General features: G+C 43.0%; 1 long non-coding RNA gene across 3 annotated transcripts in view; it reads right to left on the reverse strand.

Moving 5' to 3' along the window:
- Positions 1-708: 708 nt before the first annotated feature.
- LOC143818985 (uncharacterized) overlaps positions 709-27,778 on the reverse strand; it is a 114,311-nt gene continuing 87,241 nt past the window's right edge. The window contains exon 3 of one of the 3 annotated variants that reach the window (XR_013224719.1): positions 709-843. This is a non-coding gene — a long non-coding RNA (uncharacterized LOC143818985). Of the gene's footprint in view, positions 844-23,611; positions 23,719-27,778 lie in introns of those variants that run through there. The other 2 variants (XR_013224718.1, XR_013224717.1) reach the window with 2 other exon arrangements.

Here is a 27,778-nt window from a genome sequence, read left to right on the forward strand (position 1 = left end):
TCCTCTCCGCGTCTCAATCCATTTCTGATTCACTTCGGCCCTCGGTGCTATTAGCACATCTTGCCTTTCACCGTCCTCTTTCATCTGTCAGGCATAAAATATATGTCACCTTTAGAGTCATCAGAACTAAAAAAGAAAAAAAAAGCGGGAGAAGGGAGTAAATACGAGAAGAGAAAAAAAATGTCCTTTCATTAGATGGCATTGGGTATTCAACATTAATTTCCACTGTGTTGATTGACGGGGAATTGGAAAGGCACTGGGCTAATTTTATTAGCGGTGTCTGAAAAAATAATGAGGCCACGACCCCTTGGAGGAAAAAACACGCACAAAAAGAGACTTTGGCCAATCGGAGCCAAGACACGTGCATCTCATCAAAATATTGACAGTGAGATAATAAATACATGCTGCGCGTACTAATATGACCTTACAGCATGATTATGTTTGATTCTACATGTGGCAAGTCTGTAGGAAGCAACTCTCCGTCAAAGATGTAAATGGACCAATCTAGTTTTTAAATCACAGTGATTATTGCAGAAGGTCGGGATATTTTAAGATTGCACGATAAGTTAACTTGGGTTTAATTCATTTGCTGAAGATGACCTTTTTGGAGAAGGAAGACCTAGAAATGTAAGGAAATAAATAAAACATTTGTGAATCCCGTGCTAATTTCCTTTGCATTTTCTTTTATTTGGGAAGACAATATGCTCTTGCTAGTTTTCTTCTAATTTTTTTCCCTCTGCTTTCAAAGGTTGCTTCGGTAGTGCTCTTGACATAAGGTTTACAGCTGTTTAGGGACTTCTCCTATGTCTTCTTTTAGGATACACCCCCTGGAAGATGGGTTCCCTGCAAAGAACATAGTAACAGTGAGGCTTATTTGATCCCCCTTCCAATCACAAGTAGGATTCATGGCATTCTTGTCCCTTTTATTTATTTATTTTTACAAGAACCAGAAAGCTGGGTTGGTTTTGTTTTCTGCAAAGTATCTCTGCAAGATCTCAAATCTAAGAAACAGATGGGCATTCTCAAGGGCAAGATTTAATGCCCTTCCATCAGCAGTACTTCAGGGCAGATTATCCCAAATCCCCATGCAATCTAGACACAGAAGAAGAAGAAGAAGAAGAAGAAGAAGAAGAAGAAGAAGAAGAAGAAGAAGAAGAAGAAGAAGATTTGGTTCTTATATGCCGCTTTTCTCTACCCAAAGGAGTCTCAAAGTGGCTTCCAATCACCTTCCCTTTCCTCTCCCCACAACAGACACCCTGTGAGGCTGAGAGAGCCCTGATATCACTGCTCGATCAGAACTGCTTTCTCAGTGCTGTGGTGAGCCCAAGGTCACCCAGCTGGCTGCATGTGGGGGAGTGCAGAATCGAACCCAGCTCACCACATTTTATTTTATTGTCCCTTATATACTGAAGAGAGGAAACTGCTAATCTTGCCCCTTCTCATGCATGCCCAGCCTTTAGAAAGCTTTTAACACTGTGCAGAGAATCGTTTACTAAAATATATTTTGGACGAGAGGCACAATAGAGTCTCATTTATTTACGTTATGTATTTATATTCATTTTTATTAGCCGCCACTCCTAGACCCAGCCGGCTCCTGGTGGTTTACAATAAAAGCTTTAACCTTAAAATCCCACATAGAACCTAATACATAACAAGAAACCAATACTAGCAGCAAAATTTAAATATTTAAATATTACACATTAAATATTATACATGCAAATAGTCACTAATATTCTGTAATAATTTTTTTTTAGATAAAACCACTGAGGAAGAAGGAAACATCTGGAACCCGTTTTGGTTTGATTTATGTATCCATTCCTATAACTATGAAATCACAGATGTGAAGATAATATCTATTGAATATAAATTATTGACATTATTCATTTTTTCAATAAATTGGAACAATTATAAACAAAAACAGTTGTTTTTTTTATAGCCAACCGGTTGAATTTCCCTTGTAGAATATGGCTACTTTGGAGCATGAACTTTGTGGCATCACATCCTTGCTGTGCCCCTTCCCCAAACTCCACCCTTCCCAGAAATTTCACCTACCACCTGATGCTTTTTAACTGGAGATACAAAGGACTGAACCTGTGACCTTGAGCCCCTGTCCCTGAGCCACAACTCTCCCCTAGTAACTTCAGGCTAGAAAAAGATAAATTCTGGTCTTCAGTTCTTTTAATTGGGGGGGGGGGGATCAAGAAAAGACCAGCCAAGTACTAGTGTTGGAGAGTCTACTACCACCAAATTTCAGCTAATGGAGTGCTCACTAGCCCATCTTCTAACGGAGACAATGTACAGGGTTAGGAGTGTAGCTGAAGTTGAGTGGGACAAGAAAAGACCAGCCTCAATCAAATCTAGTTATAAGAATTTGTTGCCACCTTCATCTGAAATGGTATTCCAGGCATTTCTTGAACTGTAGTGGGTTTTTGAGGTACCTTTCATCTGTGGTATGCTTGCCCATTCTCCCTGTTTACTAGAACCTATTTCCAATATGGCTGTCGACTATGCAGGTCCCACCATCTTCAGCAGAACCTTTGCAGTGGTCAAATGGGACCCCTCCCCTTTTAATTTCCAGTGGAAAAGCTGGTTAGATCAACCTCATAAATTAATTTCTTTCTTGACAACATCCATTTGTTTGCAGCTGATAAGACCCACAGAAGTCCCGCTTCTATTAATTAAAAATAGTAAAATAACCCCAAGGCAAATAAAATCTAGTGGAAATATAATGCTCCTACTTCACCCATTATTTACATTCACTAGAGGACAATAAACTGTAGTCATTATAATGGGAGTTAAATATGTAAGAGTGCCTCTGCCCTCAATTTTACTAGTTTTGGATTTATTTCTTTTTTTACAATTATTTAGTCTTCTAAATTTCCTGTTTAGGGCTGCCTGGCTGCTTATAAATATTTCAAAGGAGTAAATGGGGTTGCATAAAATTTGTCTTATATGCCAAAGGGATTGGAACAGCTTTCATGTAGCCTAGCACTGGGGGGTGGGGGGTGGGGAAGGGATCGGCATTCACAAAATTCTTGATCAAATGAATACAATACCAAAGCCCAGATGACAACATCATTATCCATTCATTTTATAGCAGAGCCAACCTCCAGGTGGAAGTTCGAGATCTCCTGGAATTGCATCTGCAGAGATCATTTCCCTGGAGAAAACAGTTGTTTTGGAGGATGGATTATATGGTACCATACCCTGCTGAAGTCCCTCTCTACAAACTTCTCCTTCCCCATTCTCCACCTACACATTTTCAAAAATTTCTAAACCCAGAGTTGGCAACCCTATGGTGTATATTCAAATTGTTGCCAAGCCACAGCCGACTTACAGTGACCCCAGCAGGGGTGTTCAAGGCAAGTAGGAAGCAGAAGTGGTTTGCCATTACCACCCCCTGAAGGTTCTTCCTTGGTGGTGTCCCATCTAAGTATCTACCCTGCTGAGCGTCCAAGAGCTGATGAGATTGGGCTATACCATGTTTCATTCCCTTCCATGGTACTGACTCCGAACCTTAATTAGCTTCTGATCTGACAAGATCAAGCTATACCATACTGTCGTCCCTCTCGTCTATCCTATTATGTGTGTAAAGGGCTGTCAAATCAAAGCCAGTTTATTGTGATCCCAGTGAGGGTCTTTCAAGGCAAGTGAGAACCAGAACTGGTTTGCCATTGCCATCCAGCTTGGTGTAGTGGTTAGGAGTGCGGACTTCTAATCTGGTGAGCCGGGTTTGATTCCACACTCCCCCACATGCAGCCAGCTGGGTGACCTTGGGCTCGCCACAGCACTGATAAAGCTGTTCTGACCAAGCGATGATATCAGGGCTCTCTCAGCCTCACCTAACTCACAGGGTGTCTGTTGTGGGAGGAGGAATAGGAAGGTGATTGTAAATCACTTTGAGACTCCTTTGGGTAGAGAACCTTTTTGACAAGTTGTTTCTTGTGATTTTGCCATGGTTAGTGCCCTCATTACATTAAAGAGGATTTGGTAGCATGAGCAAACAGTCCATAGTTATAGCTCTCTTTGGACTACTTAGTTTAACTGTACATAATATAACTTTGCATTTTCCAATTAGCTTAAACCTCTTTGCTTTCAGGACACTCACAAAATTTGTTTTATATGGAACGGGGGAAAATTCCATATGATTAGAGAGCCAGCTTGCTGTAGTGGTTAAAATCCAGAGAGCCATGTTTGATTCCCCAGTCCCTCACATGCAGCTAACTGGGTGACCTTGGACTGGTCACAGTTCTGTCAGAGCCGTTCTGTCAGAGCTCTCTCAGCCCCACCTGCCTCACAGGTTGTCTGTTCTGGGGAAAGGAAGGGAAGTTGATTGTAAACTACCCTTGAGCTCCTTTGGGTAGTGAAACAGGAGGTTTAAAAATCAACTCTTCATCTAAAACTGATGTTTAGGAAGAAGATATGGGTGTGCTCTCGGTTGGATCCACTGAGCTTTTTCATCATGAGAAAAGAGAGGAAGATCTGTCCTCTGGCAACCAAAGAGTCAATGCTAGAGATTATGGGGCTTCCATATATTAAAGCCACATTGGAAGGCACCTGTAACTAAGAAAGGGAATTGAGGAAGATGGAATGGAAATAATGGGCTGGATCCAAATTTCTGTGTAGTAACTTTAGTTTTTTTTTTAATAGTATATTTTTAAATGTAATTTGAAGAAGTATAGGTCCCTCTTACCTGAATGTACAACAGCAGAAATGCATGTAGTCAACCTGTGGCCCTCCAGATGTTCATGGACTACAATTCCCATGAGCCCCACATTGAAATGGACCTGCACAAGCAGACAGGTTGCAGCTTTGAATCCAAAAGCAGAGGCTTAAATGGCTTTGAGCTACTTTACCTTTTGCTTTCCGCACCCTCTTGCTTTTTGCAGGGAGCAGGAAGTCGGGGGCTAAATTGTAAATGGCTCACAAACCAAAATGAACTGGTCCAGTTTGGCCAACTTGGCTCAAAAATGCAATTCGTGCCCATGGTTGGTCCTAGTAAAATAGGCGGATGAATTTTTCTTGGAAAGGTATCACTTGGGGCTCAAAAAAATCCCTAACATGAATTCCTTCTTAAAGTTACCTAGCATGCCAAGCTGTACAATACTGAAAAACAGGTGCAGGTACAGTTGTCATGAGGCTATTCCAGGGGTAGTCAAACTGCGGCCCTCCAGATGTCCATGGACTCCAATTCCCAGGAGCCCCTGCCAGAATTTGCTGGCAGGGGCTTCTGGGAATTGTAGTCCATGGACATCTGGAGGGCCGCAGTTTGACTACCCCTGGCCTATTCCATTGGGTCTGCTTTGATTCATCCCACATACTACGCTATTCCTTATTTCACTCAAATACTGTAGGTCAGGGGTAGTCAACCTGTGGTCCTCCAGATGTTCATGGACTACAATTCCCATGAGCTCCTGCCAGCATTTGCTGGCAGGGGCTTATGGAAATTGTAGTCCATGAACATCTGGAGGACCACAGGTTGACTACCGCTGCTGTAGGTCACATCCTAAAACTCCATTCCTATTCTTTATTCGCTTCCTAGACTTGAAAGAGTGGGCGCCATTTGACAGCATGCCCACAAAAGAGCAGCCAATACTGCCGATGCCACACACAACCCTAAACTGGAAGGATGAAAAGTAGTATCTTAAATAAATAAATATTGTTTGTGGAATATTCCCCTTTTCATTATTCAGGTTACTGTTTTAATGATGGTTTGTAAGCTGCCCTGTGAACAAAGAATATGAAATATAAACATTTAAATAAAATCAGATTCCAGCATCACCTTTGACGCCCAAAGTTTTATTCAAGGTGTGAGCTTTCGAGGGCAAGCACTCTTCGTCAGACTATGAACTGACCATAACAATAGGAATATATAAGCAAAAGTTGCAAAAGTAAACTGTGTCACAGCATCCAAACACATGATAGCTCCCTGCCAAACCAGCCAATCAGACCCCTTGAACCCATTTGTAGTTCACAAAGACACATCAGAAACAAAACTGCCAATTCCAGTTATCCACGGCTTCCACCCTCCTGTTTACGGTTGGCCCCATATGTCTCCATACCAGTGTGAAACAAATCTACCATTTAAATAAATGCACTGAATAAAAATTCTACTGTGGAAGAAGAGGGGTTTACACTGGAACCAATAATGGTACAACTTAAATATAATGGGTACACTAAATCACTTCAACATCCCACTCCTATATTGTCAAGGAATCCAAGGCTGAGCTGCATGGGTTCCCAGGGCTGATGTACACAAATAGGTAAACTTTTGTTTAATATATTTCAGAACAAATGTTTAATCTACAGGTAACACAACACTCTGAAATCAAGCAGCAAGAAAACAAGAAAACTCGCTTAACTATCTAACACGTTTCAAAGATTAAATGGCACAAACCTTACATTCAGGAGTCAGAGGTAATAGCTTGTGCATTCTCTACATTGCTTTCTATTGCAATTTAAATACATCATAGTCCAAATGCTGGCAGGGGCTCATGGCAATTGAAGTCCATGCACATCTGGAGGACCACAGGTTGACTACCCCTGCTCTAGAAAGTTGCCTCATCACTCCTGATTCTCCATTCCCATCCTGTAGTAGGCCATAGGTACCCATGAGAAGTTAATTGTCTGTTCTTGCCTTTTTTCCCTTAGGAAAAAATGGAGTTTGTATGGGGGCACCCTTTTTGAGTACCCAGATAATTGAACCCCTGGTCCAATATTTCTGAATCTTGGATGAGGAGAGGCTCCTGTAGCTATGTTGCAAATATGGTGCCTCTACCTCAACAACCCACCCCCCCCCAACCATGCAATAGAGAAAGACAAAATTTCCCATTGACTTTAGTGACTGCATGGGCCATAATGTAGCAGTCGTATTGCCAAATCACATCCAAATTGCTGAATCACAATTTGGATAAGACTGATTCAGACCATTTAAAGGAATGGCCAATTTTCTTGGATACAGTCAAAAAGTACCCGAATCAGCACTGATTCGGGTACTTTCCTGCTTATCCAAACCGAATCTTTCTTCTGCCTACTCTGGCATATATATGATAAATGATACAAATCAGACAGCTATACACAGAAGCCCAGTTTTCCCTATTGTGGCCCTACCCATTTCCCATCTGCATGCATATGTGGAAGGATAGGAGAAATAGGAATCTCGAATTGGCAGTTCTGTCCATCCTTAGACCGGAATGAGCCTATTGCATAAAAGACTCCTTTCTTTCCCATGAAATGACAAACAAAGCAATCTGCCATCTGATGCAAGGAAGAGTTCCAGCAGGACTCATCATCAGGATCGTGATCACAAGCCAACGCAATTAAACACTCAGGGAGCCAAGTCAGATACTCCAATTCATGATAGTCGTATGTTGAGTAAGAAGAAAAAAACTGATGGATTAAAACCAGTCCATCCTAAATCAGTTTGTCTAGTGTGCTGTGAAACAGTAATGAATGAAACCTATAAGACGTTGAGATATGAACACAATTTCTATTATTCATCTAGGGCCTGTTGCAAATCTTGATGTGAAGCTTCTTCAGATAAGAAACAAGAAGACAGATGCTTTTGTTAAATTAGAATTGTTTCAGTGAATAGCCTCAAACTCATTTTTTAATGACCGTGTGAATATTCATCGCATTCGCAAAGACTGAAATTATTTGCCCTCATGCATATTGATGCATGCAGATGTGTTTTGGAGCCTCATTAAAACAGACTGCAAAACTTTTAACATCAAACCTCCCATTTCCAAGTTAATGGAGCTTGTGGTAGAGGATTGGTCTTAGGGCTAGATTTCAGGTATTGCAATAGCCTCAAGTTCACAAGCTATTGCGGTTGGATCCCACAGAAGCATCTGTGAATGGGAAATAAACATGGGGAGCATTCATTTGTAAGAAATCTCTAGTGCTTGCATGAGGAGCTAGGGAAGGCACCATTCCAAAGTCACTACTGGAATTATTAAAATAAGCTGGTACCTTTTTTACTTTTAGCATGTCACTTTGGAAAGAGATGCATACCGGAAAATAATGGTTTTGAGCTCAGAAGATAATACTGTATCTCAAGGGCCCCCAACCCTGATGAGACTGTAAAGACTTCTGGAATTTCAACCCTAAACTGGAAGGCAGAACTGATCACAAAATGTTTCGAGGGTCTGAGCCAAGCATCCTCTGTTGATGGAGAGAGCCGTCCCTGAAGGGGGACTGCAAAGGTGATACTTCCCATGGTCTTCTGGTGCATTTTATGCTTCAATGCAGTAGAGGAAAACCAGTTCCACAGGGCTTATAAGGCAGAGCCATTCTGACTAACCACTATGGCTTTGGCGAAGAAGAAGAAGAAGAAGAAGAAGAAGAAGAAGAAGAAGAAGAAGAAGAAGAAGAAGAAGAAGAAGAAGAGTTGGTTCTTATATGCCGCTTTTCTCTATCCGAAGGAGTCTCCAAGTGGCTTAAATTCGCCTTCCCTTCCTCTCCCCACAACAGACACCCTGTGAGGTGGGTGAGGCTGAGACATCCCTGATATCACTGCTCGGTCAGAACACCTTTATCAGTGGTGTGGCAAGTCCAAGTTCACCCAGCTGGCTGCATGTGGGGGAGTGCAGAATCCAACCCGGCTCACCAGATTAGAAGTCCATGCTCCTAACCACTACATCAAGCTGAGATTTTGACTTGTTTCCATTAGATGCTTTGGAGGTAGCCCTAAAGCTTTAGCTGAATATGTATCACCTGCATGTAAACTTTTCTTCTACTACAGAAACCAAGTAGAAATCTGTTCCACATAATATATTTCTGGTAAGGTCTTGGAGGAGGAGCATGTCTTATGGCTTAAGTGCCACTCAGTGCTTAACACCCACTCAGGGTGATTGTCCTACCCCTGAGTGCCTCCTCCTCCAGAGCGGCATGCCTGTCTGTCCAGCGGCCAGCCAATTGCCTTCCATCCCCCACCCTTGACAACCCCCTCCTCCTTCCACTTCCTTCTGAGGCTTGGAGGCTGCAGATCTCTGCCACATGAGAACTGCCCCTGCCAGTGAGTTCCCTAACAGCAGCCTGTAGCCTTTCCAGGGGAAGGGGAGGCTGTCCGCAGAGTTCTTTCATCACCCCCAGTCTAGCACCCGTTGTGTTCATGAATGCATGGGCTTGGCCCCTAATAACAATAATGTCAAAGTTCAACCTCAGTGCTATCCTTCAAAGTGCAATGAAGTCAGTGGTCTTTTAAGGGTGTTTACGGTTGCACTTCCAGTGGTTAGTCAGCTTTAACCACCCACAGAACCCATTGCATTAGCATTTCCCAAAGAAAGGATCTCCTGCCTTAGATCGACCATCACAATGACAAACTTCTACAACTATTTGAATCGACTGGCAGGGAGACCAATTGAATGAGCAGACCAAGATTGTGCTGGCAATCTTACTCACTCAGCCTAGAAAATATTTATTTCATGTGTAATTTTTCACAGAGCCTCTGAAACTCCTCCCCTTCTTCCTTTGGTCCAGGTATAACTCATAGAATCATAGAAGCATAGAGTTGGAAGGGACCTCCTGGGTCATCTATTTATTTATTATATTTATATACCACCCTCCCTGGAGTCCAACCCCCTGCATTGTGCAGGACACTCACATCACTATCGCTCATCCAATGTAACCTGCCACCCCCTTGAACCTTCACAGAATCAGCCTCTCCATCAGATGGCTATCCAGCCTCTGTTTAAACATTTCCAAAGATGGAGAACCCACCATCTCCCGAGGAAGCCTGTTCCACTGAGAAACCGCTCTGTCAGGAACTTCTTCCTGATGTTTAGACGGAATTTCTTTTGAATTAATTTCATCCCATTCGTTCTGGTCTGTTCCTCTGGGGCAAGAGAGAACAACTCTGGTCCATCCTCTATATGGCACCTTTTTAAATATTTGAAGATGGTTATCAGATCCCCTCTCTGTCATCTCATATAAACACTCTCTTTGTCCCTCTTCCCAAAATTGGGGTGGTGGGGGGGTGGGAAGGATACGTTTTCTTGTTCTGGAATACTGCTGCTTATAAATAAAACAATGCCTAGAAGTTTTAAAGACTAAAATAAATAGCATGACAGCATTTTTAAGGCAAGCGGTGCCCTCAGCATTTCCAGCAGATTCGGAGTACTGATTATTTACTAATGAGCACTCAGATGGAGAGCTCAGACGAGCAGACTGGATATTGTAGTGGATTTATTTATGTGCTGCCTTTCCATCAAAATGATCTGCAAGTTCTCTTGTATAAGTGAAATAGAGAAAAAAATAATAACCAAAATGAAGATGGCACTCATTGAAACCAACCTCAAACGAAAGAATGCCATGGAACGAATGAGATCCTAACAATCAAAATAAATAGAGAATGAAAAACAACTCATGGGCAGACTTCAGGTCCCTACAAAACAGTAAAGTGCTGACCTGAAACCTAAACGAAAGCTGCAACATTCAAGCTAATCTACTTTAAGCCAGAGGGAGCATGTCTAAGCAGGTCAACTCAGAAGGAAGACCCATGTGACTCAATAACCGTTTCTGCACTGAGAACTTCACTACCCCAGCTCCCATACAGGAGCAAAAATCGGAGACAGATGAGGTGCACCAGGCCAAATGCTCCCCTTTGTGGGTGCAGGGAGAGGTGGGGCAACCTACCACGACTAAAACTCCAGCCTGCAGACCGGCATGAAGCCTCCAGTGCATAAACGGTCAATAGGGCTCACTCTTAGGACAGGATCCCAGCTGGAGTTCTAAAGACTATGCACCACAGAAATGGCTGGTTTGTGATATGCAGCATCCATGACCTGACAAGGCATGTAGCCTTCCCAGCTGTTTGCAGAGAGTCTGCATGCTGTAGTGGTTAAGAACAGGGGACTCTAATCTGGAGAACCAGATTTGATTCCCAACTCCTCCTCCACATGCAGTCAGCTGAGTGATCTTGGGCTAGTCCCAGTTCTCTTAGAGCTGATCTGGCAAAGCAGTTTTGTCTGAGCTCTCTCATCCCCATCTACCTTACTGGGTGTCTGTTGTGGGGAGAAGAAGGGAACGGTGTTTGTAAACTGCTTTGGGACTCCTTTGGGTAGCGAAAAGCAGGATATTAAAAAAAAAAACAGCTCTTTTTCTCTTCTTCAAGTCTCACCAAAATTATTTTGTAACTTCACACTGTATTATTCTGGATTAAAGTATTTTAAACTGTGAGATATAAACAGGTTTGTTCCAGCAAATTGCTAGCATAAACATATATCTTGAAATCTCTCAGATGGAAGTAAAGCAGTGTGTCATGGGGGGGAAACCCTGAATAATCTGCCTAAACAAAGAGTAGTGGCATACACCAAATTATTATGATATAGGAAAATCCATGCCACAGGTAGTATACCTCTAATGGGTTATTAAGGACAGGGAGACTGATATGCTAACTGAATATGTGATTCTTTATTTTGTGCCATTGTTTTGATCACTCACACATTATGTTTCCTGTAAAACTTACGCCTATTGTGCCTCTGTTTGTGTATCCATGAGTGTGAATAAATGTTTGTATGATTTGGGAAACAGCCTCCTGGGAGGAGACTGTCCAGGGCCCTGTCTGTCCAGGTCCACCCTGATTGGCCCTCCCCCTCCAGCTCCCACCCTCCCTCCTTGCCTGCTAGAAGCCTTGTGGCTGTGGCCTCCATTGTCGCCCACGAGGAGAGAGGCAGTGATAGGGCTTTGCAGCCCACAGGTATGCTCCTGCTGGGAGGGAGCCAGAGGGGGAGAGTTTGCAGCCTCCCTGTGGGCCTCAAAGCCCTGTCACCACCGGCGGGGGGGGGCTTCCCACTCCCTTTAGACAAAAGGGAGCCGTGGCCACTCTCTCATGCCCACCTGCCTGCCACCTCTTTCAAAGCCCATTTTTAAAATGGGCTTTGATACTAGTATTGCATATAAAACATGTAAAAGCTAAAAATGCACTGAGATGTATCCAGCAATCCATGGATTTCACAGAGCAGGTCTTTCCTGCTTCCCTGCCTTGCTGCAGCTCTGACATTTTGTTCTGGAGGGTCAGTGATTCCATTGGGGTCAAGAGTGGGTCTGCACTGAAAGGGACACATTTGCTGAAATCCCCTCCCCCCTTTCTTCTATAAACAGAAATGGTGTTCTGCCAGAGGAGCTGTGTGATTCAAGACACTATAAAACCTCTAGGAAAATAGTTAACTAAGATTTTTTTTCATATATGTATATTTTTTTAAAAAAATCAGGAAGAGTATATTTATATATCCAATTTTTCTCTACTCTATGAGGATGTGCGAAGAATTTTTTTTTCCTATGGAGGTTTGAATTTAATTTTAACAATTCTTTTTAGTAGATATCAGACAGGGAGAGGGAATTCAGTCCAATTGCTCTCCAAACATACCTCAGCTCTCCTTCATACAAATGCCAAATGGTCTAGCTAGTGGGATGTTCAAACCCACCGCTCCTCTCCAGGCAGGAGACAGAAGTTTCAAGACTTCAGACTAGACACTCCAGACTAGTTCAGCAGTGGAATAGGCTGCCTAAGGAGGTGGTGAGCTCCCCCTCACTGGCAGTCTTCATGCAAAGGTTGGATACACACTTTTCTTGGATGCTTTAGGATGCTTAGGGCTGATCCTGCGTTGAGCAGGGGGTTGGACTAGATGGCCTGTATGGCCCCTTCCAACTATGATTCTATGATTCTAGATAACCTCTGAGTATAATCTCCAGGAAGGAATTCTTGGAGATCTCCAGGAAATTACTCTTTGACCCAACTTGACCGGCTCAGTGGGTGAAGAATGCTGTGTGATAAGAAATCCTAGCAGCAAGGAAGAAGATCTGTTTGGCATGGAGTCCAATGGGAGGACAAAACTCTTACCAGACGTCTGAGGCAGGCTGCCATTTTGACTATGTGCTTGTCTGGAGATCTGGAGAAAGCTTTAAGGTAATGGGAACAAAGGAGCCTGATAAGGCATGTTTAGTATTTAAAAAAAAAAACAGATTTGCATTTTACAAAGTTCTTTTGGTTCCTTGCTTGATCTGCTGCTGTGCTAAAAGTATACCTATGAACATTTTCTTTAAAATAATTACTTTTTAGCTTTGGATGCTGGTAGTGGTTCTCTGTACCACATATACTTCAGACACGTTATTGTAAAGGGAGCTTCAGAAAGGGGGGATGCTGGTAGTTGGCAAGCAAATATACCTCCAGGTATGCACCCAGAAGTCAACTGTTCCTATGGTGGCTAGGCAGTGGGAAATACAAAGGCAAGACCTCAGTACTTGGAAGGGAAGCTTGGGAGTCCAGACCCACTCGGTAGGCAATTCTATTCCCAGGTCCAGTGGTGGTGCTACCCTAGAGAGAGAGAAAGCATCTCCAGGTGTTGTGGAAAACCTTGTAGTGGGCAGGGTGGATTCCTCATGTGGCGGAATGGGGAATCAAACCCAGTTCTCCAAATTAGTATCTCTTGCTCTTGACCACTACACCATGCTGTCTCTCAATTAGGGAAAACTTTGGCATACCTAGAGGAAGAGGATGTGGTAGATGTTGATAAATCAATATATCCATACAGTAGCTTTTCTGAACTGCATGAATAGCACAGGACTTGATTCCTGCTTCATGAAGCAGGACATAGAATCATAGAATCATAGCTCTTGCCTCCAAACCCCTCACCATTTCAGTTGCCTCCTCTCCAGGCTAAACAGACCAAGCTCCCCCAACCTTTCTTCATATGTCTTGGTCTCCAAACCCCTCACCATCTTTGTTGCCTTCTTCTGGACACGCTCCAGTTTGTCTACATCCCTCTTCAACTGGGATGCCCAAAACTGAACACAGTACTCCAAGTGAGGCAGAACCAGAGCAGAGTACAACGGTACCATCACCTTCTGTGATCTGGACACAATACTCCGTTTGATACAGCCCAAAATCCCATTTGCCTTTCTAGCCACCGAGTCACACTGTTGACTCATGTTCAATGTATGGTCTACTAAGACTCCTAGATCCTTTTCGCACATGCTACTGCCAAGACAAGTCTCCCCCATCCTATATTGGTGTATTTGGTTTTTCCTACCTAAATGCAGAACTTTACATAAGTCCCTATTGAACTTCATTTTATTCAGTTTAGCCCACTTCTCGAAGTGTTTTGTGATAGGCGTCAAATTGAGAATGCTATGACTATCTCATAGAATGTTGGCAGATTAATTATACATAACCAAGGGAGAGTGCACCTTATAAATAAAATATTAATAAACAAAATACTGCACTACTTTATTGATAAAAGCAACAGGGGAAAAGTTATTATTTTATATTCCAGCGATAATCAAAAACATCAAAGATTAATGGTATTCTGTTGGATTAAAATATTAACAACAATGAAGGATAAACCAACCTGTTAAGTGAACACATATCTTGACTTGGGAGACAAAAAACTTTGCTACCTAATAGAACAAAAACCTGTTTGGATAATGTTTTTATTGATTAAAGCAGATTAAGAATCTCAAATGGTGGTTTAGTTGCACCATACAATTTCATTCAGCTATAAGTGAAACTTTCTTTTAATGGAAGAGGATCTTCCTTCAGAGAAAATCTCCTTCCACCATAGAAAGTGAAGTGCACCTAGCCTCAACCAGGGCCAGGGCTTTCTCTGTCCTGGCCCCCACCTGGTGGAATGAGCTCCCGGGTGAGCTGCGGGCCCTGCAGGAGCTGTCAGCATTCAGCATGGCCTGTAAAACGGAGCTCTTTCGCCAGGTCTATGGTTGAGGCTGGGATTGGCAAGGAAGAACATTGCCCCCCTGGGGGGTTTGAAGTAGTCATCATCACCCTCCATCCCCCAATGCCCTTGTTCGGGTAGGAGAGAGTGGTATTTTCTGCCGTGTTTAGTATTTTTATAGTCTTTTAACGGGGGTTTTAATGGGGGATTTTAAGACTATTGTTACCCACCACGAGCCTGTAGGGAGTGGGAGGAAATAAATCAAATAATAATAATTATCATCATCATCATCATCATTATTATTATTATTTGGTTTCAATTAAGGTGGTGCCAAAACAAAACCAGGACTTAATAGTCCTTTGCTACTCCTAGAATTTTCTAAAAGGAAAAGATATAAAAGTGATGTCAAATTAATGTACACTTGGTTCATGCATGCGTATGTATCACATAACTGATTTTTCACCATTTGTATAGACAGGACTGGATCACCAAAAGCAACCTTATGTGAACTGATCCCTTGAAGTGTGACCTTTCCTCATGTTTCCAAGCAGTCCCCAGGTAAATGAATTGTACTACATCCCACTACAGATGAAGGGAGGGAGGGTAACAATTTTCACTTTCCTCTAGAACAGCCTTTTTCAACTTTTTTACCACTGAGAAACACCTGAAACATTCCTCAGGCTTCAAGAAACCCCAGAAGTGGCAGAATTGTGCAAAATATGGCTGGGAAACAGAGCTGTGGACCCGCCCACCCAGGGTCCCTCCCCTTCCCACCCTCTCCGGGCCCATCATTGACCATTTCGAGAGAGAGGGTAGAGATGACTATATATGGTCATACCACCCAATGAATGTGTAACATTTTTTTAAAAATACATAAACAGTTAACTTTCACCCATTTGGGAAACTGTACCAGGGCTGTGAAGAAACCGTAGGGTTTCATGAAACCCTGGTTGAGAAAGCCTGCTCTAGAAGCACAATAAAAGGGGTGTGTTACAAGCATATCCTAGTGTGAGAAGTCTTTCTTCCTCTTTAGCAACAAAGAAGATGAATGCAGGATTAGACATTTCCTATGGTGGCAGTCCTCTCCAGCCTTTCCTTAGTCCTCATTTACAAATTAAGGTCATGGATACTGTGGCAGATTCCTCAGGTGTAGAACCACCCTATAGGACTTACCCCCATCACAATGCCAACCTACCCTACTGCACTGGATTTCCTATGGGTTTTTAAAAGGCCCAAGGGGACAAACTCTGTGCCTGGGCATAACACCACACAAGTGTGAATTGATCATTGTGAGGTAAAAAGGAAAAGTGTCACAAATAAATGCTTTCTTTTGAATGTGAACACCCAGCTGATGTAAAATATTAATGGTTATCTAAGAATGGTGGGTTTTACATTGCATGCCCAAGGGGAAAAAAAAACACTACCTCTGGCAGGTTTTCCCCAATGAGAGGAACAACTCTTTAGCTGAATTTCAAGTAAAATAAATAAACCCCAGAGGGAGATTTGATTCCCATTTCTCTAGACAGGCTACCTCAGCAAGCCCAAGGCTGCTCTTTTACACACAGCGCTCCTTTCCACAGAACCTTTATACGTAAGTCATGACTGACAGGCCCTTAACAAGATCCTTCTTTCCTGTTTTAGAAGAAACAGATGAGAAGATGGATACTATCCTCCAGGTGGGCCTGGGGACCTCCTGGTTTTACAGTTCATCTCCAGGTGACAGAGATCAGCTTTGTGGGGAAAATGGCTGCTTTGGAGGGGGACTCCATAGCATGATACTCCCTTGAGATCCCTCCCTGTCCTGAGCTTTCGGGGAGGGTGGTATATAAATCTAAATAAATAAATAATCCCAACTACTCCCAGCTCCGCCCCAAAAGTCTCCAGGTATTTCTCAACCCTAGATATGAAAGGTATCAGCCTGAGCCTCTGCAGAGCCACTGCCAGTCAGAGTAATGGACAACTTCAAGTATAGTCAGCTTCATTTTTTATTATAATTAAAATTACAGGGAACGAACAAATAAATGCAGGGAATCTTTTCTTTTAGGAAAGCCAATCTCTCTACAGGCCTGCTTTAAAGGCAAGTGATAAACATAATGATGGTGAGAAATTGTATTTTTGAAGGAAGAAAAGTGTCCTCAGGTGACAATTCCATGCGCCGTTGAGAAGACTGTGCCGAAGCACCAAGTAAGTTAGACGTTCTCCCAGAATGGTTCTAATTAAAAGAGTCATTAAATGCAGTATATCAGTGCTGCTGAGTAGCCAAACATTCACCATAAAGGCAGAAACATCCATCTTTTATGATGCAGTCCCCACTGAAAGCATTTTATAAGGTATCAGATTTTGTTTCTGATACAATCTTTTTTTAAAAAGAATCTCCTTGCATTTTAATGATTTATTGATATCTTAATTGTTAATCACTACAGATGGGCTGAAGTTTCAAATGCAAATGCTGCATATACATTTTCAAACCCTGAATCCTGGAATCCCAGTTGGGCATTCCCAGTTGAACTATCCTGATAGGTTCTGAATGTCCTTGTGGACAAATTCCTTCCAATTTGGGATATATCACATACAATAATTGAGCGTTTTGGAGCAAAAAGACCCCATCTTCATTCCAAAAAGTTTATCTGTCAGCAAAAGGACAAAAAAGATTAATTAATTGCTCTCAAGCATCCCCCATCTTAAAAATCACGCTGGCAGGCAAATTCAAATTTCAAAAACCTTTAATGGCATAGTAGTAATAATCCAAAGAGCCTCATGTGGTGCAGAGTGGTAAGGCAGCCATCTGAAAGCTTTGCCCATGAGGCTGGGAGTTCAATCCCAGCAACCGGCTCAAGGTTGACTCAGCCTTCCATCCTTTCGAGGTCGGTAAAATGAGTACCCAGCTTGCTGGGGGGTAAACGGTAATGACTGGGGAAGGCACTGGCAAACCACCCTGTATTGAGTCTGCCATGAAAACGCTAGAGGGCATCACCCCAAGAGTCAGACATGACTCGGTGCTTGCACAGGGGATACCTTTACCTTTACCTTTAGCAATAATCCAAGTGCATAATGAGAATCAGATATATCCAGACTACTTGGAATAAACAGATATTAGTGACATAGTAATAATAAAACCTGAACATGGACCAATGGATAGACTCTGGCAAGCAAATGACATGGGGGGCCAGAGGAGTGGGGATGCCAAATGCTAGATTGTGTTCCTTCCAGTCTGACTTAAGGAGGGTTTACAAACAGATGAGCTACATTCCCTTGAGTTGAAGGATTGCTATTCAATTAGGCTGATTCCTTCTGAGAATAACATTCAAGAATGAGCTCTCCTACCTGGCCTCCACCTTGAGCATTGCCATTGTACAGTGTTAAGAAATGGCAGACATTCTAGACCAGCAATTTCTAACCGGGGGTCTGCAGACTCCTGTGGAAGTCTGTGGAAAGCTATGGAGGGGGTCCATGGCCTTTCCCTTCCTAACTTAATTGACTCAGCCACAAGCTAGGAAACTGGCCACTTCTACTACACCCCTCCCTGCTCCTTAGCATGAGTGAGCTCTTTCATGGCTTCTGCACTTGAGAGAGGGGTGGAGCACCTTTCAACCACCTGCTTTCAACTGCCTCCTGTCTCTCCCCCCCTCCTTCCTGAGTCTGCTTGTTAAAACAGGTGATGATGCCACTTCCAGTGACATGTCACGTCTGGAGTGTGTGGCAGGGGGCATGGCCAGCTGACATCACTTTCAGGGCTCCTCAAAACCTGGACATTTTTTTCTGGGGCTTCTCCCTGATCAAAAGGTTGAAAAAAGCAGGTTTAGACAAAGACTCAAGGGAACAAATGACTGGCAGAACACTGTAACTGTAAGGGCAAATAGCCTACCCTGAAATAACAACTGTCAAAGTATGCCTAGAAGAGAGAATGTCAGAAGTTTGGTCGTCATTCGTGCTGTTAGCAACTGGATCTCTCAAGACTGTTTGCTTGCATGCCAATATAAATGTGACATGCAAGCTCCAGGATTAGTGAGGTGTTATTTTAAAAAAGAAAAACTAATCTGTAGCCTCCTCTTACTATTTCATTTTTTAATTATTTTAATAGACCTGTACTCTATTAATAGACCTCAAGGCAGCTAACAGCATAAATTGAATATTTACATTAAAATCATAATAAAACCAAATAATTGTACTGGGATATAGTGTCTTGCCTTTTGTGCTTCCTTTGATGATAATAGGCAACTAGTGGGTTAGGTGTTTGAGGAGGGATCACCTTGACTCTAGAGGCCTGGGGACAGGTAGCCAAGTTGGAGACGGGCTGGCCTAGAATCTTAAGGAGAGAAATGTTGACCTACGCTGGCAGTTCTGTCAAAGACCTGAAGTATGCCTTTAACTGATTCTAAAGCTAACCAATAAAGGTTTCCTTGTTGCTACAAGGGTCTGGTTTATTTATTGGGGAATTGGGTGGGAACCTCACACTAAAGAGGGAGGAAGGGACGTTTTTGACCCCCCCCCCCCCCAAATTGCCTATGCTGAAAATCCTAGAATTTGTGGGCAAAAACCACATCAAACGAAGGCTACCGTGAGGAAGAGATTTGGTAGAAACTGAGTTCAAAAGCAAGAGGGTTCCAATCCAAAATGATGGGTCAAATGTCACCCAGTCAGATTCATGGATGAAGGCCTATTTGAACTCATGGGAGCAAAGATCCTTGTTCAACAGTTTTAGCCACTATACCATACTAGCTTAAATAAGATTTTTGCCCCCTATCTTCTCTTCCAGTGACAAAAACTACACTTAGCTTCTCAGGGTAGTTTCGTTCTTACAAAGATTGTTTTTCACCATCATTTCATGATCAGCACAAAGACTGACCATCTTACAGTAGAAACCCACTGAGTGACAAAGAAGATCCTTTTTAATACCAGCAGCCTGGTCAGATTGGAGGTTATTACAGACACAGCAGGTTTCACTGAGTGCTGCTGACATTTCCCCCCCCCCCTGACAAGGACCATTTTGACATGGGTTTTACACTGTTATCGACATTTGCAAACACCAACAGTGTATTTTTTAAAAAATCAAGTAAAAAATGGATTTAATGAGGTTTAAAAAATCTTTCAAAAGGCAACTGGAGTATTTGGAACACAGTTAAAATTATTTGAAAAATGAGTTTGTTTGCTTTTCCTCCAAATCTGCCCAACCATCCTGTTACATAAAAATCCATTTTTGTTTTCTCACACCTTTCAAATATGGAGAAGCAATGATAAAGGTAAAGGTATCCCCTGTGCAAGCACCGAGTCATGTCTGAACCTTGGGGTGACGCCCTCCAGCGTTTTCATGGCAGACTCAATACGAGGCGGTTTGCCAGTGCCTTCCCCAGTCATTACCATTTACCCCCCAGCAAGCTGGGTACTCATTTTACCGACCTCGGAAGGATGGAAGGCTGAGTCAACCTTGAGCCGGCTGCTGGGATTGAACTCCCAGCCGCATGGGCAAAGCTTTCAGATGGCTGCCTTACCACTCTGCGCCACAAGAGGCAATAAGCAATGATACTAGTTTCTTATACAACTCAGTGCTTACAAAAAATATATTGTTGCAGTATCCACTGACAATTCCCTGGCTTTTATCTACTAATATGTATAATTCATAGTCAATAGTCAGGCTATGCTAAAATGTTTGCACCCACAAATATAAATACTATTCTATGTGTCACTCTTCTCCAGGAAAAGAACTTCAAAGGGAGAGTTAAGTGTGAAACGATTGAATTAGAATTCATCGTTTGACATAATCTCACCTCCCAGGTTGAATATTTTGTTTGTTTGTTTGTTTTATTCCATTAAGTGTGAACTTTTAAATTAAATAATTATGGCAACAATTAATATGTCATAATGTGTTTAACGATGATACATTATTAAAGGGTTGTTTTCAGCTTCAGTTTGCCTTCAGTTACCTTACATGTTGAAGTGAAAATACAAGATTGAAAGTTAAGTATTAAGGAGAAGGTAACTGACAACTTCCTGGCACCCCACCAAATATACAGACAGCTCACAGGTTGAAGGTCATACCTGTGTAGGGAATGACAGACAGGAGATGCTTGTTTTGACTTCCACTAAAACCAGAACCAAGCTGTCCTGATTGCAGGCTACAAGATAGGGAGTTTCTCAGCTGCTGACTCAAGAGCCAGCTTGGTGTAGTGGTTAGGAGTGTGGACTTCTAATTTGGCAAGCCGGGTTTGATTCCCCACTCCCCCACATGCAGCCAGCTGGGTAACCTTGGGCCCACCCAACTGTTCTGATTAGGCAGGAATATCAGGGCTCTCTCAGCCTTACGTCCCGGTGTCTGTTGTGGGGAGAGGAAAGGGAAGGTGAATGTAAGCCGCTTTGAGGCTCCTTTTGGAAGAGAAAAGTTGCATATAAGAACAAACTCTTCTTCAACATCAGAGTTTATCAGAATACAATTCCAAGGGTCATATACCAGCCAGACTTAACACACACTTTTAAGTCCAAAAGCATAGTGTCAAATATACAGGCTGGGGTCAGGTACAAGGACATCAGTCCAGAGCACAACCTGCAAGGTCTGTGACAAAGAGACAAATTCCTTCCATGCAGCCACGTCCTTGCTTTCTGCCTTTATGCATCATGCTAAGCACCTCTGCAGAGGAGTCATCTGTGTCACTAAGTTCCTCTGGAGCTGGCTGGTCCATGACACCAGCCAAATCAAACCTCAAACAACAGGAGCACACAGAAAAGATCACAGCAAAAAAAACAACAATTTGTATGTATACATAAACAATAATACAATACATTGTCAATCAAGAATTATAAATCCTGTTAATTAGCCAATCCCTGGCAATCCAGAGGAAAAAATCCAGAGGAAAAACGCATGCTGAACAGGATTCCTATACCAACAAACCTGTTTCATTACTTTCTTCAGCCGCATTAGCAAAATATCAGGATATGAGTTCTCAATGGAACAATATGGAGGATCAGTAGATACAAGACGAATACCTTCTACAGTTGCTTAGTTAGGAATTGAGACACAAGCCACTATGAGCCAGGTTCTATTGAGAGCTTGATGGTGATATTATCTGTTCAGTCGTGTTTGACCCTCAGTGATTCCATAGGAAAGTCTTTGCCATGTGCCCCTGTCTCTAACTGCTTCTTTTAGTTGGTACATGGTCATCCCTGCATCGGCTTTGATCGTGTCAAGCCAGCGGATCCTTTGGCGACCACGTTTCCTTTTGCTGCTGACCATGCTGAGCATTAATGATTTTTATGGGAATTGTAGTCCATGAACATCTGGAGGACCACGGGTTGACTTCCCCTGCTCCACAGAACTCTGGTCAAGCTCAGAGGTATTCCGGGGGGGGGGGACCCTCCAAAACAAAACCAAGCAACACATTGCTTGCTCTAGCCCAGCAGTTGTTCTCTATGCAAAGATTCTCCATGCATTTTTATCCCCTGCAAGTCTCTGTTTTGTTGCTCATTTTCGCTTAAAGCAAGCAAAATTTAACATCGCTCCCCGAAGTCAAATGCAATTGCATTATGCAAATACATTCCACATTGAGTGTTTGGAGCACAAGTTTTTATGAGCTACAACTAGCATCTGTGACTAGTGCAAAAAATAGACATCAGATAACCTCCCATTCTTAGCATGTGCGGAAATTCATTTTGCAGTGAGAGCCAATTCAGAATTTTTTTCCCCCCAGCAAACTGACATTTGACTCAATCTGAGCGTTATGAGCTAGGCTGTATTCTGAGCCAAATAATTATGGGCTTTGTCAAATCCCTAAAACAGACACACAAATACACACACTTTAAGCATCAGCGTGGCTCAGTTCAGATGTAACACAAAACCATGATGCTCACTAGCATGATTGTCCAAATGTGGGTTATTCCACACTCTGTGGTTAGTTAGTTTCTGTCAGATCAGGATGTGAAACAATGTTCAGGTCCCAGTTATTAACTATGAATTTGTTGAATATTTGCACAGTGCCAGACTTCCTGTCTTAATCCTAGCTTGCTCTTTCATGCTGTCACTGGCTGGAGATGTTTGGCCTGCAATCAAAGTCGCTTTTGTTAGAGCAGACCACGAAGTGAGCCATCATCTGTGAACCAAATCCTGGTTTCAGAATTGTAGTTAACAGTTGGGGACCCCACATGGCTGAACCAATCCTATGTTACTGAGATTCTGCAGACCCCTAGGAGCTTTCAAAGTTCTATACCTCCCTGGCACATAAACATTTGATGGCTTGGGTCCTTCAGTAGCTCTAAAGGTAAAGGTATCCCCTGTGCAAGCACCGAGTCATGTCTTACCCTTGGGGTGACGCCCTCTAGCGTTTTCATGGCAGACTCAATACGGGGTGGTTTGCCAGTGTCTTCCCCAGTCATTACCGTTTACCCCCCCCAGCAAGCTGGGTACTCATTTTACCGACCTCGGAAGGATGGAAGGCTGAGTCAACCTTGAGCCGGCTGCTGGGATCGAACTCCCAGCCTCATGGTCAGAGCTTCAAACAGCATGTCGGCTGACTTACCACTCTGCGCCACAAGAGGCTCTTCAGTAGCTCTATTCCTCTATATTGATGTCTTCTTTCTTATACTAGTGAATGATGTATCAATCATAGTGACTGGTGGTGTTTTTGTTGTTGGGAGGCCAGCAAATTGCAGAGACCTCAGAGAACTGCCCAAAACCTCCATACTTTGCACGCCAGGGGAAATTAACCCTCGGCACTTGACACTGTGTGCATTGAATTCAATGCACAGAGAGGGGGGATGGGCATGCACCCTCTGATCCTGCCCCCCCCCACCCAAAGCACAAAGGCCAGGTTGCAGACATACAATCTGTGTAGTTAAGTGCATAAGCTTTGTCCTTGAAATCAGGAACACTGCTTTTTCAAATGTTCCTAGTCATAGGGAATCTGTGCATGAACTGGTGATAATGTGGAAACTGGGGCTGGGTCAGTTTGCTTGTACCTGTTCCTCCACAACATATGGCAGCACATGTACATGATGGGTGTAGAAAGCAAGTGTCTCCCATGGGATCTAGTCACTAAAGTCCGGTAATGTCTCCACTGCTGTTCTGCCACAAAACACAAAACACATTCATAGGAATGAATACCAGAAATGCATTACAATAGACACACATATAGTGACATCACAGAGGAGGGCAGAAACCAGCTCTTTTATCTCCAATGATCTTGCTGTTTAGGGCAGCTTTCCTCAGTCTTTTGGTTATTGAGAAATCCCTGAAACATTCTTCAGGCTTTGAGTAACCCCAGATGCGATGCCAGCTGGCCACACCTCCCTGCCATGCCCCCAGAAGCTACATGTTTACAGCCTGCATGGCTGTAAGCTTGTTAAATAAGAAGTCAGTTTCATTTTTGTGTGTGCAGTAACTTGTCTGAGCAAAACAAGGAATATTTCATCTCAGTTGTCAGAACCCCCACCATGCAAAGCAGCAATTCTCCTCAGGGGGAGACTGTGTGATTTGGAAATAACTTGTAACATTGGAACAGGTCCAGGCACCGCCAGAAGGTTGGCAACCCTAGCGATGCCTGGGAATATATTTTCCCACAGTCGGTAATGGCTGTTAGGGCAAGAGGAAACCCGGGAAGAAAGGAATCCTTGTGCAGGCTGTGCATTGGAGTCAGGTGTAATAGCTCTTGGCTAGGGATGCCAATCTCCAGGTTGAACCTGGGTATCCCCTGGAATTACAGCTCATCTCCAGACTACAGTGATCAGTGTCCCTGAGGAAAATGGATGCTTGGGAGAATAGATCTTGAGGCACACATTCCTCTGCTGCTTAAATATCTGAATATCTTTGCTTGCAACAGCCTCCCTCCAGATATTTTCTGACAGTTGGGGCCAGAGAATAAATTCTGAGAGGGGGGTGAATGGGAAAAGCCAATGGGGGAGTGCAGCAGACTCAGTCCTTCCCTCCCATTTTCTTTTCGCCTGTGCAGAATTTGCCTCAGTATTCTCATATCACCATCCCATTGCTGTCCATCAACAAAATAGATGAATCAAGATGGATGAAGCAGAGCCATATCCAGAGGCACCAAAACCCCAAGGAATTTGGAATCTGAATACAGTTTGGAAGCACCTGCTTCCCAGCTGGGAATCCATGAAAATTTAGTTGGAGCCACTGAGTACCAAGTCATTTCCTTTCAGCAGCTGTAAATTCTAGGTTTGTCCGTCATCCTAGAATGTGACAGAATCCTGGGAACAAAGGATGGAATGCTGTGAATTGGCTCAACTGGTTGACTTCAATATGTTTCACTGAACTAAATACATATGAAATTAGAAAGTGCTATTTAAAATAAAGTGAATAGTCAGCTATGTGATATGAGAACCAGGGAAATGTAACAGTTAGAGGGGCTGGGCTAGGATTTGGGATAGCCAGGTTCAGATTCACACCCTGCCATGGAAACTTACTGGGTGTCCTTTGGCCTGTTACTTGTTTTGAGCCTAACCTCCCTAATAGGGTTGTTGTGTAGGAAGAGGGGTACACAATATTGTAAGCAGGTTTGCCAAGTCTAATGGTCCAGGATGGGGTCCCCCACTTTTGGTCCCTCCAACCTCTCCATTTGATCTCCTCCAACCCAGAAGAATATCACTTTTTAACGTAATGTGCTGCGGTCACCTGAAAATGATGTCAGCATGCCACAGTCATTGGGGGAGATGCTCTGGTTTGGGGGCAAAACTCTATGGTTTCAAGCAAATTCTACCACAGAGCTATGCCCAAAAGCCAGAGCATTACACCCTGATATCTCTGATGTGTTGATGTTGCTTCTGGGTGACATCAGGATGTCCGAAAGCTCCCAGAAAGTACACCCCCCCCCCCCACAACATGGATGGATCTGGCAATTTTATCTGTAAGTTTCTTTGTATCCCCATTGAGGAGAAATGTCTCAAACCCAGACCGTCTGCATTTGTAAAACTCGATGAGTAAGATCATAACATTTTAATTTTAAATTCTGTGCAACTAAAATATCATTCAGCATAACAACAGATTTCGTCTAATCTGCTTTTCTTATCTCAGTTAAGCCCGTACATCTAAGTTCATTTGAAAAAGTTATCCATCATAATTTTAAAACAAACAGAGATGAGGTAATCCTTCACATGCATAAAACTGGATTACAGAATCAGATTTATATAAATTCTGGTTCCTTTTTAATTTCCTGCTTTGAATACCTCACAGTTAATGTCGTGACTTTCACACTTGGCTCAAGCACAAAATTATTGGATTTTTGTATTTCTCATTTGGGGGCAATGGTTTTCTGAAACATACATATTCATGAATGTACCATTATAATAACGCATACTGGGACTTTGCTGTGGGTATTCAACACAGAATCTGTTTAGAAGCAAAAATTACATAGACTCAGTCCAACTGCTCAGAAGTTGCATTCGATACCAATGGGAAAGATTTAAGGACATGCTTAATTCTCTTATCAGAATCGGGGATAGCAAGGTTTGACACAAATGTGATTGCTTAATAAACTGACAGACAGGCTTTTCCTACCAACTGAGGGGACCCACAAGTCTTTTATGATTTGCAGGAACCTGACATGTTTTGTATATAACCGCCTCCTCAGTTACAAGATGTTATTATGGTAGGATGTGTAGCATCTTTTGGTTCACTGCCCTTAGGTAAATTTTGTGGTGAGTGAGAAGAACATGGAGATAACTGAGGGAGGAGCCTGTATGCAAATCCCAAAGAAGATTTATTGATTTATAGATCGGTTCTAAAGAACAGATCACTGGCACAGTAGGGATGCCAGTCTCCAGGTGGGAACTGGGAATCTCCAGGAATTTCAGCTCATCCCCAGAGATCAGTTACCCTGAAAAAATTGATGTTTTGGACTCTATGGCACTGTATGCCACTGAGGTCCGTGTCCTCCTTGGTGCCATCCCCAAATTGCCAGGAGTTTCCCAGCTTGCATCTGGTAACCCAGACCTACCCCCTTATTCCCTGCTGGTCCTCCAGACGTTCATGGACTACAATTCCCATGAGCCCCTGCCAGCATTTGGTAATTGTAGTCCATGAACATCAGAAGGACCACAGGTTGACTACCCCTACTCTAGAGTGTGACTAGAATTCTCTTTAACACTCACAGGAGGTACAAACTGGCTTTCAGTGACTAGGCACTAAATTAGATCTTCTCTCTCTCTCTCTCTCTCTCTCTCTCTCACACACACACACACACACACACACAGGATTCCACCACCTGTCGGTTCCTAAGAATCACACTGGTATGAGGTCTGCTCATCACCAGAGACAGGCCTAACTACTGGGAGCTCTGTCCTCTTCCAGAGGGAAGCCACTCTGTCCCACTACCAGGCAGAGCTACTGTTCAAACAATGACTGCAGTCCCCCTAAGGTGACCTTTCTCAACATTTTTACCATTGAGAACCCCCTGAAACATTCTTCAGGCTTCAAGAAACCCTAGAAGTGGTGTGATCATGCAAAATGTGGTTAGGAAGCATAGCTGTGTACATGTCCACTCATGGCCCTTCCTCTTCCCACCCCCTCCAGGCCCATCATTGGCCATCGGGGTGGGGCAGGTTGACATGACCATATATGGCCATATCACCCAGTAAATGTTTAACAAATTTAGAATATATATACACAATTAATCAACTCCCACCCATTTGGGAAACACTTTCAGGACTGCCAAGAAACCCCAGGGTTCCACCAAATCCTGGTTGAGAAAGCCTGCCCTGAGAAGACCTGAACTATCTGTGCCTCGGCTTCCCTCTAACATTCCTTTCCTGCTCTGAGAGGTGACGGGATATTGGAGCAATGTTCCCATCGGCTCAGCTGAGTGGCCACCTTTCCATTAGGGTCAGAGAAGAAGAAGAAGAAGAAGAAGAAGAAGAAGAAGAAGAAAAAGAAAGAAAGAAAGAAAGAAAGAAAGAAAGAAAGAAAGAAAGAAAGAAAGAAAGAAAGAAAGAAAGAAAGAAAGAAAACTGGGGGGTTTCACCACCAACATCCAAGCACTTGACTATTCAAGAGGGCGGTGACTGGATCCTACAACCCTTGTTTCCTCCTTCACTACTGAATAGCTGAATCATATAAAAGTTGGAATTTTTGACAGGGTGGTATACCTGTCACCTTCAGTGTGCCATGAATGTTA

The sequence above is a fragment of the Paroedura picta genome, chromosome 10, assembly GCF_049243985.1.
Source record: "Paroedura picta isolate Pp20150507F chromosome 10, Ppicta_v3.0, whole genome shotgun sequence".
In the NCBI taxonomy this organism is placed as follows: Eukaryota; Metazoa; Chordata; class Lepidosauria; order Squamata; family Gekkonidae; genus Paroedura; species Paroedura picta.